General features: G+C 48.4%; 1 long non-coding RNA gene across 1 annotated transcript in view; it reads right to left on the bottom strand.

Annotated features, from left to right (window-relative positions):
- Nucleotides 1-11334: 11334 nt before the first annotated feature.
- Nucleotides 11335-17589, bottom strand: part of LOC140385325 (uncharacterized) — a 230509-nt gene continuing 224254 nt past the window's right edge. Inside the window, exon 3 of the long non-coding RNA XR_011933336.1 lies at nucleotides 11335-11427. This is a non-coding gene — a long non-coding RNA (uncharacterized lncRNA). The remainder of the gene's footprint in view (nucleotides 11428-17589) is intronic.

Raw genomic sequence — 17589 nt, 5'->3', positions numbered from 1 at the left:
TACAGAAATGTAAATTGGGGAATGGGAGGTTCACCGTATCGGGACGATAGATGGGGAGGGGAAAGGGAAGAGAAGAATCCCTTTTTTCTTTGATGGGGGGACACGGAGGAATGTGGGCGCCGGTGGAAAAAGGGACATAGGTGGGGGATGGGGAATGGGAATGGGGCTGTAGGGGGAGCTGCGCCATAGGGGGCGGGGCTGATCTAGGAAAGCGCGGGTTTTTTCCCGCGCTAGGGAGATGATGGCGGGAAGATAGGCGCAAGGAGGATGAGAGTTCCACACATGGGGGGTGTCAAGGAGAGAGCGGGGGAAGCCGGGGTCAGCTGACGTTCGGAAGCATTATGGGGGGAGTAACCATGCTAGATGGGGATCTAGCGGGGGGGGGGGGGGATAACTGGGTTGCTGCTGCTGGGATCGAGAGGGAGCTGACAAGGGAAGAGGTGGTCGGGACGGGAGTGCGCCACCTGGGGGACTGGTGGGTGCGCAGGACCTGGACGTGGGACTGGCCTAGAGTAGGTGATGGCTAGTCGGCGGGCAGCCCCCCAATCCGGCTGATCACGTGGAATGTGAGAGGCCTAAATGGGCTGATTAAGAGGGCCCGAGTGTTCGCGCACTTAAAAGGACTGAAGGCAGACGTGGTCATGCTTCAGGAGACGCATCTGAAGGTGGCGGATCAGGTTAGGTTAAGGAAAGGATGGGTGGGACAGGTGTTCCACTCAGGGTTGGACGCAAAAAATAGAGGGGTGGCTATATTAGTGGGGAAACGGGTGTCGTTCGAGGCTAGGAATATAGTAGTGGACAACGGTGGCAGATATGTGATGGTGAGTGGCAGACTGCAGGGAATGGAGGTCGTGCTGGTAAATGTATATGCCCCGAACTGGGATGATGCGGGATTTATGAAGTGGATGCTGGAATGTATCCCGGACCTGGAGGTAGGAAGCCTGGTAATGGGGGGGGGGGGGGGGGGGGATTTCAATACTGTGCTGGATCCAGGGTTAGATCGGTCTAGATCCAGGACCGGAAGAAGGCCGGCAGCGGCCAAGGTGTTCAGGGGGTTTATGGAGCAAATGGGGGGAGTGGATCCGTGGAGATTTGCTAGGCCGTTGGCCAAAGGGTTTTCCTTTTTCTCCCATGTTAATAAGGTTTACTCCCGGATAGATTTCTTTGTTTTGAGTAGGGCACTGATTTCGAGGGTGGAAGGAACGGAGTACTCGGCCATAGCCGTTTCAGATCATGCCCCGCACTGGGTGGATCTGGAACTAGGAGAGGAGAGGGAACAGCGCCCACTGTGGCGACTGGATGTGGGACTATTGGCGGATGAGGGAGTCTGTGAAAGGGTGCGGGGATGTATTGAAAGGTACCTGGAGGCCAATGATGATGGTGAGGTCCAGGTGGTGATAGTATGGGAAGCGCTGAAGGCGGTGGTTAGGGGAGAGTTGATCTCCATTAGGGCTTACAAGGAGAAAAAAGAGGGCAAAGAAAGGGAGAGATTAGTGGGGGAGATATTGAGTGTGGATAAAAGATATGTGGAGGCCCCGGACGAAGGACTATATAGGGAGAGGCGAAGACTTCAGACGGAGTTTGACCTGCTGACCACAGGGAAGGCAGAGGCACAGTGGAGAAAGACACAGAGGATGAGATACGAATATGGGGAAAAGGCGAGTCGGCTGCTGGCCCACCAGCTTTGTAAGAGGATAGCGGCGAGGGAAATAGGGGGAGTTAGGGATGAAACAGGAACTACGGTGCAGAGTGCAGGGAAGGTAAATTAGATGTTTAAGACCTTTTATGAGAGGCTATATAGATCCCAACCCCCGAAGGGAAAAGAGGGGATGCAACAGTTTTTGGACCAACTAAGGTTCCCGAAGGTGGAGGAGCAGGAGGTGGCAGGTCTGGGGGCGCCAATCGGGGTGGACGAGGTGACTAAAGGGCTGGGGAACATGCAGGCAGGGAAGGCCCCAGGACCAGACGGGTTCCCGGTGGAATTTATAGGAAGTACGTGGACTTGTTGGCCCCGCTGTTGGCAAGAACCTTTAACGAGGCCAGAGAAGGGGGGACTCTACCCCCGACAATGTCGGAGGCGACGATATCATTAATCCTGAAGCGAGATAAAGATCCGCTGCAATGCGGGTCATATAGGCCTATCTCGCTCCTGAATGTAGACGCCAAGTTGCTGGCAAAAGTGCTGGCGATGAGGATCGATGATTGTGTCCCGGGGGTGGTGCATGAAGACCAGACAGGGTTTGTAAAGGGGAGACAACTGAATGTTAACATGCGACGGCTGTTGGGGGTGATAATGATGCCCCCAGCGGAGGGGGAGGCAGAGATAGTGGCAGCGATGGATGCAGAGAAGGCATTTGATAGGGTAGAGTGGGAGTATTTATGGGAGGTGCTGAGGAGGTTTGGGTTCGGGGAGGGGTTTGTCAGTTGGGTTAAACTCCTCTATGGGGCCCCAGTGGCAAGTGTAGTCACAAATCGGCAGAGATCGGAGTATTTTCGGTTACACAGGGGAACGAGGCAGGAGTGCCTTCTGTCCCCATTACTGTTCGCGCTGGCAATTGAACCACTGGCCATAGCGTTGAGAGACTCTAGGAAATGGAGGGGGGTGGTTAGAGGGGGAGTGTCACTCTACGCAGATGACCTACTGCTGTATGTGGCGGATCCTGTGGAGGGGATGACAGAGGTTATGCAGATATTGAGGGTGTTTGGAGATTTTTCGGGATATAGGCTTAATATGGGGAAGAGTGAGCTTTTCGTAGTACACCCCGGGGTTCAGGGAAGAGGGATAGACGGTCTGCCATTAAGGAGAGCGGAAAGGAGCTTCCGATATTTGGGGATTCAGGTAGCCAGGAGCTGGGGAACTTTACATAAACTCAATCTGACGCGGCTGGTGGAGCAGATGGAGGAGGATTTCAAGAGGTGGGATATGCTGCCGCTCTCATTGGCGGGCAGAGTGCAGGCGGTCAAGATGATGGTCCTCTCAAGGTTTCTTTTTGTGTTTCAATGTCTCCCCATTTTGATCACTAAGGCCTTTTTTAAGAAAATAGATAGGAGAGTTATGAGTTTTGTGTGGGCAGGGAAGACCCCGAGGGTAAGGAGGGGGTTCCTGCAGTGCAGCAGGGACAGAGGGGGACTGGCGTTGCCGAATCTGGACGATTATTACTGGGCCGCCAATGTGGCGATGGTTCGCAAGTGGATGAGGGAGGGAGAGGGGGCGGCATGGAGGAGGCTGGAGATGGCGTCCTATAAAGGAACGAGCCTAAAGGCGCTGGTGACGGCCCCGCTACCGCTCTCCCCGAAATGGTATACCACGAACCCAGTGGTGGCGGCAACCTTAAGGATCTGGGGGCAATGGAGGCGACATAGGGGTGTGACGGGTGCCTCGGTGTGTTCCCCGATCAGGAACAACCACAGGTTTGTCCCAGGAAGGCTGGACGGAGGGTTCCAGAGCTGGCATCGGGCAGGAATTAGGAGATTGGGAGATTTGGTTATTGACAGGATGTTTGCGAGCCTGGGAGCGCTGGAGGAAAAGTATGAGTTGCCCCCGGGGAATATCTTTAGATACATGCAAGTGAGGGCGTTTACGAGGCAACAGGTGAGGGAATTTCCGCTGCTCCCGACACAAGGGATCCAGGATAGAGTGATTTCGGGGGTATGGGTCGGGGAGGGCAAAGTGTCCGAAATATATCAGGAGATGAGAGAGGAGGGGGAGGCTCTGGTAGAGGAGCTGAAGGGAAAATGGGAAGAAGAGCTGGGGGAGGAGATTGAGGAGGGTCTGTGGGCCGATGCCCTAAGTAGGGTAACTTCCTCTTCCTCGTGTGCCAGGCTTAGCCTGATACAATTCAAGGTTCTACACAGAGCACACATGACGGGAGCGAGGCTGAGCAGGTTCTTCGGGGTGGAGGACAGGTGCGGGAGGTGCTTGGGAAGCCCGGCGAACCACACACATATGTTTTGGTCGTGTCCGGCACTGGATGAGTACTGGAGGGGAGTGGCAAGAGTGATTTCAAAGGTGGTGAAGGTCCGGGTCAAGCCAGGTTGGGGGTTAGCGATATTTGGGGTAGCGGATGAGCCGGGAGTGCAGGAGGCGAAAGAGGCCGATATTGTGGCCTTTGCGTCCCTGGTAGCCCGGTGAAGGATCTTACTCATGTGGAAGGAAGCGAAAACCCCCTATTAGTTATTGTGTTATTTTTTTTTGTTGATTTGTAAGGTGGAAAAATTGTGTTTGAAAACTTTAAAAAAATATATATTTTTTAAAATAAATTAATGATTGACAACTGACCATCTAACCAAATGCATTTGAGACCCATCCAAGCCAATCAGCACATTGCAGGGGTAGGGACAGATGGAGTCAGACTGATAACATTCTCCTTAAACATAGAGGTCCGGGCAGACATTTTCCATCCAGGATCACTCTATACCTTTTACCTAACTATTCGCTATCCTTATTTCGTATTTCATATTTCCAATCTAACTCTTAAAGTCTGCGCAATCTGTTTTGTTTTGAGCAAAGAACCATTACTGTATTTTGAAAGTTAAATCTGTTTGTAAACCATTCAGCCAATTATATCTCTTAAAGTCTTTTGCTGGCAAGAGCTTTATTGAGAATATTTGATTTGTAACCACGAGAAGGTTTCAGTCTCTCAATTACAATCAATAGACACAATAAAAGATTTCTATTTCACATCCGAGAAGTGTAACTTAAACTTCTACTGAGTTTTGAAGTGTATACGAGGCTACACTTAAACCGCCTGGTAGATTCCTACAATTGGTGCCGTTGGCAAAAGGGGAGCGCAGTCGGAACAAATCAGAAGACCGAAGAAAGACCAGAAGGACGGAAAACCCAAAGACATCCATCCGAAAAACGGCTAGACTGGGCTAAGAAAATCTTTTTTTCACTTAAACCGCATGGTAGATTCCTACAGAAGGTGATGATGGTAAGACATACTTAGCGAATAAGAAAATAAGCTGGTTACGTACGGTTCATTACTCATCATCCTTCTTCAGTTGTCTTCCCAAAAGTAGGCTTTTGTCCATTATTCACCAAACTACAGCAAAGTGCTGTGAAATGTCACTACAAATAGGCTGAGGAGACAGATCCTAAGTCTACCTCTGCCAGAACAGGATTGTACTCCATGCTGTTCATACTAATATGAATCACACACTAGCCATCTAGCCAGCTGAGCTAACTGGCTACCCCACAACTCCCTCCCTCCCCCCCCCCCCCCCCTCCCCCCCCCCCCCCACCAACCCCCACGATTAATTAGAATTAATTGCAGAATCTCGGATCCTGAGCTGCTGATGGAAGTAAACAATCACCTTATACCTCCAATGCCCACGTACTTTGTGATTGGAGGCACCAAGGAACAGAATTCGGCAGGAAGATCAAGAGCTGAATAGTGATGAAAGTGATCATGGCACATGTGACAGAGCATTCACATCCACAGGCTACTTTCCCAGAGTAGGTATCTGGGTGGCATATATTCCAGAGGGGTCTAGTGAATGGAGGAATGGGACAATTGTGGGATGTGGAGAAAAGCTACTTGTAATTTGAAACATTGGTTGAATGTTCAGGATGATGAACAAGAAGCAATGTTCTGGCAGAATGGACTGGCAGAATGGGGTGAAAGGGTCGACAGTAAGTAAAGTGTGAATACTGATAGCGTGTCCAGAATTGACTCTTGCCAGAAAACAATCACAATGAGAAAGACCCTCTGATAGTCCAAGAGGGCAATCTTGCAGCAGTGGCCACAACAGACATAAAAGTGCAAGTGGAGACTGTAGCTTGAATACATTGGACAATGAAATAAACACACCCAAATTGTCACATAACAGAGCTGGAGGCAGATGTTCTCAAGATTATGAAGTTTTGTGGCTGCCAATAATTTTGAGATGGAGATGCCGGTGTTGGACTCGGCGGCGGCGGGGGGGGGGGGGGGGGGGGGGGGGGGGCCACAGTAAGAAGTCTTACAACACCAGGTTAAAGTCCAACAGGTTTGTTTCGAATCACTAGCTTTTGGAGCTCAGCTCCTTCAGCAGGTGAATGAGAAAGGAGCAGTGCTCCGAAAGCTATTGATTCGAAACAAACCTGTTGGACTTCAACCTGGTGTTGTAAGACTTCTTAGAATAATCTTGAGGATTAACCAATAAGAGTGGCAAAACAAAGGGAGAAAGGAAGAAGTCTAGAGTTTATTCTGAGGTACTAAATAAGGGACAACCAGCTTTGTTGCACAGGTGGGCATGCACTAAAAGATCCTTTCACATGGGATTTGTAAGACTAATTGCAAGAGGTTTTGAAGAGTGACTGAATGAATCGGATGTTAGAACCATCTGGAAAAATAACCTTGAAAACCACTTTTGGCCACATATTTATGGCATACAGTGAATCAATACAAAAGCCACATTTCAGCAGGGTGATACTTTTCTGAGAGAATTATTTATGGAACCACCCAAAGAGGGAAAACTATACAAATGCCTCAAACCAGAATGTGGTATTTTTGAAGGAGACCTGTTTTGCTCAAAGCCAATCTTACAATGTTTTATTGGTATCAGAAAACAAAACCTTCAGGCATCTCCATAATGCTTATGGGGTGGATCTGTGATATTTGAAAAATGGGTTCTTCATTAGATAAGAATATAACTTAAACTTGGAAGTTGGGCTTGTGGGTGTTTAAATATATTGGTTTAGATATGAAGTAGAGTATGTCTGGAATAACTTTAAATTGACAATCTATTTAGAGAGTGATACCCCCATCCTGGTTAATCATACTCGGTTATCACAGAAAAATGATGTTATATCTCAGGAGGAGACAGAGCAATTGTGAAGCTTGATGGGTCAGTTGATCTAGTTCGACCAGCTGCCAGTTTTAATCTGCTGCAGAAGCAAGACAAAACATCCTGAAGTATTTTGCTTGAAGGGCAAATAAAACATTTAAAACTTAAGTCTATAATATTACATATCTAAGTTCCTATCCTTAGATAACCCAAAGGACATGAAAGTAATCATTTTTAGCAATGCTTCATCAGCTAATCTTCCTGATGGGTATTGTGTTACAATTGGTTTCATAATAATTTTAATGCCTCAAAGTGGGAAATGTTGTCCTTTAGTGTAAGATGTTAAGAAAATATAAAGAGTTGTTAGTACCTTGGCTGCTTAACTATTATGGAGCCAGTGGGTCTGGGGTTCTATTCATCAAAACATTTTAATGAGATTCTGAACAAAGAACAAAAGATAGTATACCCATGGAACAATGAACATTGTGTGGATAATTGTTTCTTGTGGGATAATGTACAGTCCAGGAAAAGTGTGAGTGAGAAATGGTTACAGATTGACCTTACTGGCTTGAAACAATGTTGGAAAGAGAGGGAATCTCCAAAATTAAACAGGTGGATGCCCGCCACCAATTGTCAGATTGTTTTACCCAAAAATAAAATACATGCATGAAGAGGTCCTGGAAGAGAGGCATTTAGTAATGTAAAGCTTTGTACAAAATGTGAAGTTTTAAGATTGAATTGTTTTGAAATTTTGGTTGTGCATATTAACTGTACTTTTTATTGAAGTGAGAGAATGGAATCAGTTAATTGTACATTAATTGTATTCAGATGGTGGGCATGAACACTTGAGCACCCTAAAAGTACACAAGGGCTAAAATGGTAGTTTAGTCAGGAGGTACACGCTTGTAATATGTAACTGTAAATAAACACAAAAGTGTTTAAAGATTGCCTGCAGTTCTGCCCTTCACCAACTGGCTTTCTGGGGCTCAAGATTAGCACTGTATGATTGCAAAGTTGCATAGACTGAGCAAAATCCTCTCCCCAACCTCCATCGCTAATTGGATTGGTTCCCCACCCCCATCACTTTGTGATTGGAATGGTTTCCCACCCAACCTCACCCGTTACTGTGTAATTGAATGGGTTTACCCCCACCCCCTCAGAATGTTTAACTTAAGTATTTGTCACAAAATGCTAGGATGCTGTTAAATTTAATGTATTATTTTTGCACAAGTAAAATCAAACTGCCATATATTTTGTAAACCATGGGGCGCAATTGTCCCACCGGGAGACTAAATGCCGACGCCGGAGTGAAAACCGGAGTGTTTCACTCCGGCGTCGGAGGCGGCTCCCAATTCCCTATTCTCCCGCCCCCGGGGGGCTAGGAGCGGCGTCACAGCATTTACGCGCGCTGGGCCTTGGTACCGCATAAAAGCAGCGCCACGTAAATGACGTGGCTGGCGGCGCATAAATTGCGCCGGAGTGGTTTGCGCCCCGCCGGCCGGCGTGGAAGGCCTTTGGCGCCGCACATGAGCGGGAGCGTCAGCAGCTGCTGACGTCACCCCGCGCATGCATGGGGGGATGGGTGGTTCACGTTCGCGCAGGCCATCGCGGAGGCCTACATGGCCAGCGCGTAGGAAAAGAGTGCCCCCACGGCACAGGCCCGCCCGTGGATCGGTGGGCCCCGATCGCGGGCCACGCCACCGTGGGGGCACCCCCCCGGGGCCAGATCGTCCCGCGCCCCCCCCCAGGACCCCGCCTGCGCCGCCAGGTCCTGCCAGTTAGGGACCTTGTCCACTTTACGCCGGCGGGACCTGTATTGAACAAGCGGGCCTTCGGCCCATCGCGGGTCGGAGAATCGCCGGGGGCCGCTGCGAGCGCGGCGCAATTCCCGCCCCCCGCCAATTCTCCGGCACCGGAGAATTCGGCGGCTGGCGGGGGCGGGATTCACACCACCCCCTGGCGATTCTCCGACCCAGCGGGGGCTCGGAGAATCCCGCCCCTGGTATCTATTCTTAAATATTTTGGACAATCTCTGTCCAGCCTGCCTGTTAACAGATGGATTGTGTATATTTTTTTGCCTTTCGCAATTCAGGTTGTACAGTAGCATCAGAGCAGCCAGTAACCAGCAGGAGTTACACAGCTATCTCACAGAAAGCTGGCTTGCGTTATATCTGAACAAACATTCAGGTGTACCTATCTTACAGGATGCAGGAGGATGAGCGCAAGAAGGTAGAACTGGGTGAACCACCAAGTAGAATTGTACGTGATTCTGCTGGTGAACCCGAGGTGCCGTGGTGTCATTTACATCCACTTCAGAGGGTAGATGAGGTCTTGGTAGAACTTCTCATCCGAAGTCCAGTGACAATACAGCAGTCCCTCAGGACTAACACTAGAGTTACAGAATTATAGAATCACTACAGTGCAGAAGGTGGCCATTCGGCCTATTGAGTCGGCACCAACCCTCTGAAACAGCATCCTAACCTCAGCCCGCAGTATCCCAGTAACACCACCTAACCTATGAGTCAATTTTAACATCGCCAATCCATCCAATCTGCACATCTTTGGACTGTGGGAGGAGACTGAAGCACCCGGACGAAACCCACGCAGACACGAGGAGAACGTGCAAACTCCACACAGACAGTGACCCGAGGCAGGAATTGAACTCAGGTCCGTGGAGCTATGAGGCAGCAGTGCTAACCACTATGCTGCACCGTGAACCTAGACTGGACCCATCCACCCCCAGCCTGGGACAACCAACCAACAACTTTATTCTCATATTTCTGGAATCAGGGGTGAACTCATAACACTCTAACTTAGAAACGGGAATGGAACCACTGAGTGAAGACTGACACCTCCCTGACAGACTGCTGTCTAAATAAATCATCTACCTGGGTTTAGGCAAAATATCCTACAAAGCCTGGGCAGGGTTGTGGAGGAATCCACCAGCTGCACCTTATATACATGAGGGAGAAAAGAGTAGGGGGATACAGGGCAGGGGGAAGAGAGTGAACAATAGAGCAATAGAACATTACAGCGCAGTACAGGCCTTTCGACCCTCGATGTTGCACCGACCTGTGAAACCACTCTAAAGCCCAGCTACACTATTCCATTATCATCCATATGATTATCCCATGACCATTTAAATGCCCTTAATGTTGGCGAATCCACAACTGTAGCAGGCAGAGCATTCCACACCCCTACTACTCTCTGAGTAAAGAACCTACCTCTGACATCTGTCCTATATCTATCTCCCCTCAATATAAAGCTGTGTCCCCTCGTGCCAGCCATCACCATCCGAGGAAAAAGGCTCTCACTGTCCACCCTATCTAATCCTCTGATCATCTTGTATGCCTCAATTAACCTTCTTCTCTCTAACAAAAACAGCTTCAAGTCCTTCAGCCTTTCCTCATAAGATCTTCCCTCCATACCAGGCAACATCCTGGTGAATCTCCTCTGCACCCTTTCCAATGCTTCCACATCCTTCCTATAATGCGGCGACCAGAACTGCACGCAATACTCCAAATGCGGCCGCACCAGAGATTTGTACAGCTGCAACATGACTTCATGGCTCCGAAACTCAATCCCTCTACCAATAAAAGCCAACACACTGTACGCCTTCTTAACAATCCTATCAACCTGGGTGGCAACTTTCAGAGATCTATGTACATGGACACCGAGATCTCTCTGCTCATCCGCACTACCAAGCATCTTACCATTAGCCCAGTACTCTGTATTCCTGTTACTCCTTCCAAAATGAACCACCTCACACTTTTCTGCATTGAACTCCATTTGCCACCTCTCAGCCCAGCTCTGCAGCTTATCTATGTCCCTCAGTAACCTGCAACATCCTTCCGCACTGTCCACAACTCCACCGACTTTAGTGTTATCCGCAAATTTACTCACCCATCCTTCTACGCCCTCCTCCAGGTCATTTATAAAAATAACAAACAGCAGTGGCCCCAAAACAAATCCTTGTGGTACACCACTAGTAACTGAACTCCAGGCTGAACATTTCCCATCAACCACCACCCTCTGTCTTCTTACAGCTAGCTAATTTCTGATCCAAACTGCTAAATCACCCTCAATCCCATGCCTCCGTATTTACTGCAATAGCCTACCGTGGGGAACCTTATCAAACGCTTTAATGAAACCAATATACACCACATTAACTGCTTTACCATCGTCCACCTGTTTGGTCACCTTCTCAAAGAACTCAATAAGGTTTGTGAGGCACGATCTACCCTTCACAAAACCGTGTTGACTATCCCAAATCAAACTATTCCTTTCTGGATGATTATACGTCCTATCTCTTATAAGCTTTTCCAAGATTTTGCCCACAACAGAAGTAAGGCTCATGGGTATATAGTTACCGGGGTTGTCTCTACTCCCCTTCTTGAACAAGGGGACAACATTTGCTATCCTCCAGTCTTCTGGCACTATTCCTGTAGACAATGACGACATTAAGATCAAAGCCAAAGGCTCTGCAATCTCCTCCCTAGCTTCCCAGAGAATCCTAGGATAAATCCCATCTGGCCCAGGGGACTTATCTATTTTCACACTTACCAGAATTGCTAACACCTCCTCTTTATGAATTTCAATCCCGACTAGTCTAGTAGCCTGTATCTCAGTATTCTCCTTGACAACATTGTCTTTTTCCTGTGTGAATACAGACGAAAAATATTCATTTAGCGCCTCTCCTATCTCCTCAGACTCCACGCACAACTTCCCACTACTGTCCTTGATGGCCTTACTCTTACCCTAGTCATTCTTTTATTCTTGAATACCTATAGAAAGCTTTATGGTTTTCCTTGATCCTACCTGCCAAGGACTTCTCATGTCCCCTTCTGGCTCTTCTTAGCTCTCTCTTTAGGTCTTTCCTGGCTGACTTGTAACTCTCAAGCGCCCTAACTGAACCTTCACATCTCATCTTTACATAAGCCTCCTTCTTCCTCTGGACAAGTGATTCACCTACCTCAGTAAACCACGGTTCCCTCCCTCGACCACTTCCTCCCTGCCTGACAGGTACATAGTTATCAAGGACACGCAGTAGTTATTCCTTTAACATGCTGCACATTTCAATTGTGCCTATCCCCTGCAGTTTCCTTCCCCATCCCAAGTCTTGCCTAACTGCATCATAATTGCCTTTCCCCCAGCTATAACTCTTGCCCTGCGATATATACCTATCCCTTTCCATCGCTAAAGTAAACGTCACCAAATTGTGGCCACTATCAGCAAACTGCTCACCTACCTCCAAATCTAACACCTGGCCTAGTCCATTGCCTAGTACCAAATCAATGGGGCCTCGCCTCTCGTTGGCCTATTTACACACTGTGTCAGGAAACCCTCCTGCACACATTGGACAAAAACTGACCCACCTAAAGTACTCAAACTATTGCGTTTCCAGTCAATATTTGGAAAGTTAAAGTCCCCATAACAACTACCCTGTTACTTTCGCTCCTGTCCAGAATCATCTTTGCAATCCTTCCCTCTACATCTCTGGAACTTTTCGGAGGCCTATAGAAAACTCCCAACAGGATGACCTCTCCTTTCTTGTTTCTAATATCACTCGATATTATCTCAATAGACGAGTCCTCATCAAACGTTCTTTTTGCCACCGTAATACTGTCCTTGACTAACAATGCCACACCTCCCCCTCTTTTACCACTTCCCTGAGCTTACTGAAACAACTAAACCCCGGAACCTGCAACAACCATTCCTGTCCCTGTTCTATCCATGCCTCCGAAATGGCCACAACATCGAAGACCCAGGTACCAACCCATGCTGTAAGTTCACCCACCTTATTCCGGATGCTCCTGGCATTGAAGTAGACACACTTGAAAACACCTTCCTGCCTGCCGGTACACTCCTGCGACCTTGAAATCTTACTCATGACCTCACTACTCTCAACCTCCTGTACACTGGAGCTACAATTCCAGTTGCCATCCCCCTGAAGAATTAGTTCAAAGCCTCCTGAAGGTCATTAGCAAATTTCCCCCCCCCCCAGGTACCCCTCTGGTTCAGGTGTAGACCATCCCGTTTGTAGAGGTCCCATCTACCCCAGTATGAGCCCCAATTATCCAGATATCTGAATCCCTTCCTCCTGCACCACGTGTTCAACTGTTCTCTCTCCCTATTCCTCGTCTCGCTAGCACGTGGCACGGGTAACAAATCAGAGATAATAACTCTGTTTTTTCTAGCTCTAAGATTCTACCCTCGCTCCCTGAATACCTGCCTTACATCCCCATCCCTTTTCCTACCTATGTCGTTGGTGCCTATGTGGACCACAACTTGGGCTGCTCATCACCCCTTAAGGATCCCGAAAACACGATCCGAGAGTGGGAGGGGTTCCAAGCAGAACATGAAGACCCGCGTAGATTGTTGAGCTGTGTAGTCCCTATGTGCAGTGATTCACAAAGTCTGCAAAGGAGTGCACAATAACTCTAGGAGTATCTGTGGCAGAGGGCCCTTAGTCCTAAACACAGAGGAAGCAGCTCCCTTGAATGATTGAATTATCAGGTTGCTCCTACAGTCCCAGGCCTCCAATCTAGCAGAGGCTTTAGCATATTGATGGGGGAATCAGATGAAGAGCATCGTGGACAATGTTCACTTCAAGCTGTGCATCAACCTGAAGGTTCCTTCACAAGGCACCACTTTAAGTTCCTGCGTGTGTTGCCACACAAAAAAATGTAAAGTGGCCGCACAACACAAAAAAAACGTTGACAGTATTTGGTCAATTGGCAAGACTTTGCAGACCCCACTGCTTCGCTCAGATCTACTCCCTTACAGGTCAATGGCGACCTTAAGAATCAAGATTATGGCTGAAGTAGCAACAGGCAACATTTCTGTCAGCTCACTATCACGGGAACACAGCAGTGGCTGTGGTTGAATCAACTGAAGCTTATCGAGCTATCTGAATCCCAGCATCTTCCTATTAAAACTTGACAGTCGATCAACATAAGCAGTCCTTCCAATCACTTAGGGTAGTTCACCTTTCCTAGAATTGGGAGTCCCTCAAGGATCTAACTTTTGCCCTCTCCGAATTCTAATTACCCATTAGCCCTCGGAGACGTAATCTGGAAACACTCCAGATTCCACATTCATGTTGATGACTCCCAGCTCTGCCTCACCATCCTCTCTGTCGATTCCTACAATGTGATTTGTCAAGCTATTGGCCTGACATTCAGCATTGGATGAAAAGAAATTTCCTGCAATTAAAATACTAAGACGACTTAAGCCACTGTCTTCAGCCCTGGCCACAAACTCTGTTTCCTACCCTATTGTTCTCCCTTCCCCCTGTTTGAGGTCCATCCGGACTTCACAACCTCAATGTCACATCTGACTCTGAACTGAGTTTTCAACTACATATTCTCTCCCACACCAAGATCACTCCTGCTATGCAACTTGGCATTTTTATTCTGTTAAACTATCTAAATATATATTGTCCTTATTGTCACGAGTTAGAGGTTAGAGGTTAGATACTGAACACAATGAACTGGAACTAAGTGCTGTGTGAAAAAGCAGAGCATAGGACACAAGATGGGTGAATAAACTAGTAGATCTGTATCTGAACTGTCCGCAGAGTTTTATTCTTGGCAGGAGGTATGAACATGTTCAAGAACATCCAACTGCCCCCCCCACCCCCCCCCCCGCCCTGCGTGACGTCTATCAGTGTAACCATGCTGATCAATCAGAATGACCAGACTAAAATATTATAATGGCCAGGCTGAAGGTGGAACACCTGCACGGACACCCTTCTGATCCAAGAATGTGGCTCACTTAATCTTATTTGGATCAATAATACCAGTTAGCATTAAATCTAGGGGCAGCACGGTGGTGCAGTGGGTTAGCCCTACTGCCTCAAGGCGCCGAGGACCCAGGTTCGATCCCGGCTCTGGGTCACTGTCCGTGTGGAGTGTGCACATTCTCCCTGTGTTTGCGTGGGTTTTGCCCCCACAACCCTTGTGATCACACCCAAGGTGCAGGCAGAGAAATGGGTGACCACCAGAAAGGGCAGGCAGTCAGTGCAGGAATCCCCTGTGGTTGTCCCCCTCTCGAACAGATATACCCCTTTGGATACTGTCGGGGGGGATAGCCTATCAGGGGAAAACAGCAGCAGCCAGAGCAGTGGCACCACGGCTGGCTCTGATGTTCAGAAGGGAGGGTCAAAGCGCAGAAGAGTAATAGTAATAGGGGACTCGATAGTCAGGGGCACAGATAGGCGCTTCTGTGGACGTGAAAGAGACTCCAGGATGGTATGTTGCCTCCCTGGTGCCAGGGTCCAGGATGTCTCCGAACGGGTAGAGGGAATCCTGAAGGGGGAGGGCAAACAGGCAGAGGTCGTTGTACATATTGGTACTAACGACATAGGCAGGAAGGGGCATGAGGTCCTGCAGCAGGAGTTCAGGGAGCTAGGCAGAAAGTTAAAAGACAGGACCTCGAGGGTTGTAATCTCGGGATTACTCCCTGTGCCACGTGCCAGTGAGGCTTAGGAAGATAGAGCAGACAAACACGTGGCTAAACAGCTGGTGTAGGAGGGAGGGTTTCCGTTATCTGGACCACTGGGAGCTCTTCCGGGGCAGGTGTGACCTGTATAAGATGGACGGGTTGCATCTAAACCGGAGAGGCATAAATATCCTGGCCGCGAGGTTTGCTAGTGTCACACGGGAGGGTTTAAACTAGTATGGCAGGGGGGTGGGCACGGGAGCAATAGGTCAGAAGGTGAGAGCATTGAGGGAGAACTAGGGAATAGGGACAGTGTGGCTCTGAGGCAGAGCAGACGGGGAGAAGTTGCTGAACACAGCGGGTCTGGTGGCCTGAAGTGCATATGTTTTAATGCAAGGAGCATTACGGGTAAGGCAGATGAACTTAGAGCTTGGATTACTACTTGGAACTATGATGTTGTTGCCATTACAGAGACCTGGTTGAGGGAAGGGCAGGATTGGCAGCTAAACGTTCCAGGATTTAGAGAGAGGACACCTCAGAGGGCAGTGAGGCTATATGGGTAGAGATCAGGAATAAGAAGGGTGCAGTCACAATGTTGGGGGTATACTACAGGCCTCCCAACAGCCAGCGGGAGATAGAGGAGCAGATAGGTAGACAGATTTTGGAAAAGAGTAAAAACAACAGGGTTGTGGTGATGGGAGACTTCAACTTCCCCAAAATTGACTGGACTCACTTAGTGCTAAGGGCTTAGACAGGGCAGAGCTTGTAAGGTGCATCCAGGAGGGCTTCTTAAAACAATATGTGGACAGTCCAACTAGGGAAGGGGCGGTACTGGACCTGGTATTGGGGAATGAGCCCGGCCAGGTGGTAGATGTTTCAGTAGGGGAGCATTTTGGTAACAGTGACCACAATTCAGTAAGTTTTAAAGTACTGGTGGACAAGGATAAGAGTGGTCCGAGGATGAATGTGCTAAATTGGGGGAAGGCTAATTATAACAATATTAGGCGAGAACTGAAGAACATAGATTGGGGGCGGATGTTTGAGGGCAAATCAACATCTGACATGTGGGAGGCTTTCAAGTGTCAGTTGAAAGGAATACAGGACAGGCATGTTCCTGTGAGGAAGAAAGATAAATACGGCAATTTTCGGGAACCTTGGATGACGAGTGATATTGTAGGCCTCGCCAAAAAGAAAAAGGAGGCATTTGTCAGGGCTAAAAGGCTGGGAACAGACGAAGCCTGTGTGGCATATAAGGAAAGTAGGAAGGAACTTAAGCAAGGAGTCAGGAGGGCTAGAAGGGGTCATGAAAAGTCATTGGCAAATAGGGTTAAGGAAAATCCCAAGGCTTTTTACACGTACATAAAAAGCAAGAGGGTAGCCAGGGAAAGGGTTGGCCCACTGAAGGATAGGCAAGGGAATCTATGTGCGGAGCCAGAGGAAATGGGCGAGGTACTAAATGAATACTTTGCATCAGTATTCACCAAAGAGAAGGAATTGGTAGATGTTGAGTCTGGAGAAGGGGGTGTAGATAGCCTGGGTCACATTGTGTTCCAAAAAGACGAGGTGTTGGGTGTCTTAAAAAATATTAAGGTAGATAAGTCCCCAGGGCCTGAAGGGATCTACCCCAGAATACTGAAGGAGGCTGGAGAGGAAATTGCTGTGGCCTTGACAGAAATCTTTGGATCCTCGCTGTCTTCAGGGGATGTCCCGGAGGACTGGAGAATAGCCAATGTTGTTCCTCTGTTTAAGAAGGGTAGCAAGGATAATCCCGGGAACTACAGGCCGGTGAGCCTTACTTCAGTGGTAGGGAAATTACTGGAGAGAATTCTTCGAGACAGGATCTACTCCCATTTGGAAGCAAATGGACGTATTAGTGAGAGGCAGCACGGTTTTGTGAAGGGGAGGTCGTGTCTCACTAACTTGATAGAGTTTTTCGAGGAGGTCACTAAGATGATTGATGCAGGTAGGGCAGTAGATGTTGTCTATATGGACTTCAGTAAGGCCTTTGACAAGGTCCCTCATGGTAGACTAGTACAAAAGGTGAAGTCACACGGGATCAGGGGTGAACTGGCAAGGTGGATACAGAACTGGCTAGGCCATAGAAGGCAGGTAGCAATGGAGGGATGCTTTTCTAATTGGAGGGCTGTGACCAGTGGTGTTCCACAGGGATCAGTGTTGGGACCTTTGCTGTTTGTAGTATATATAAATGATTTGGAGGAAAATGTAACTGGTCTGATTCGTAAGTTTGCAGACGACACAAAGGTTGGTGGAATTGCGGATAGCGATGAGGACTGTCTGAGGATACAGCAGGATTTAGATTGTCTGGAGACTTGGGCGGAGAGATGGCAGATGGAGTTTAATCCGGACAAATGTGAG

Source organism: Scyliorhinus torazame, chromosome 11 (genome assembly GCF_047496885.1).
Source record: "Scyliorhinus torazame isolate Kashiwa2021f chromosome 11, sScyTor2.1, whole genome shotgun sequence".
NCBI classification, from domain to species: Eukaryota; Metazoa; Chordata; class Chondrichthyes; order Carcharhiniformes; family Scyliorhinidae; genus Scyliorhinus; species Scyliorhinus torazame.
This window is presented reverse-complemented; position numbering and strand designations above follow the sequence as displayed.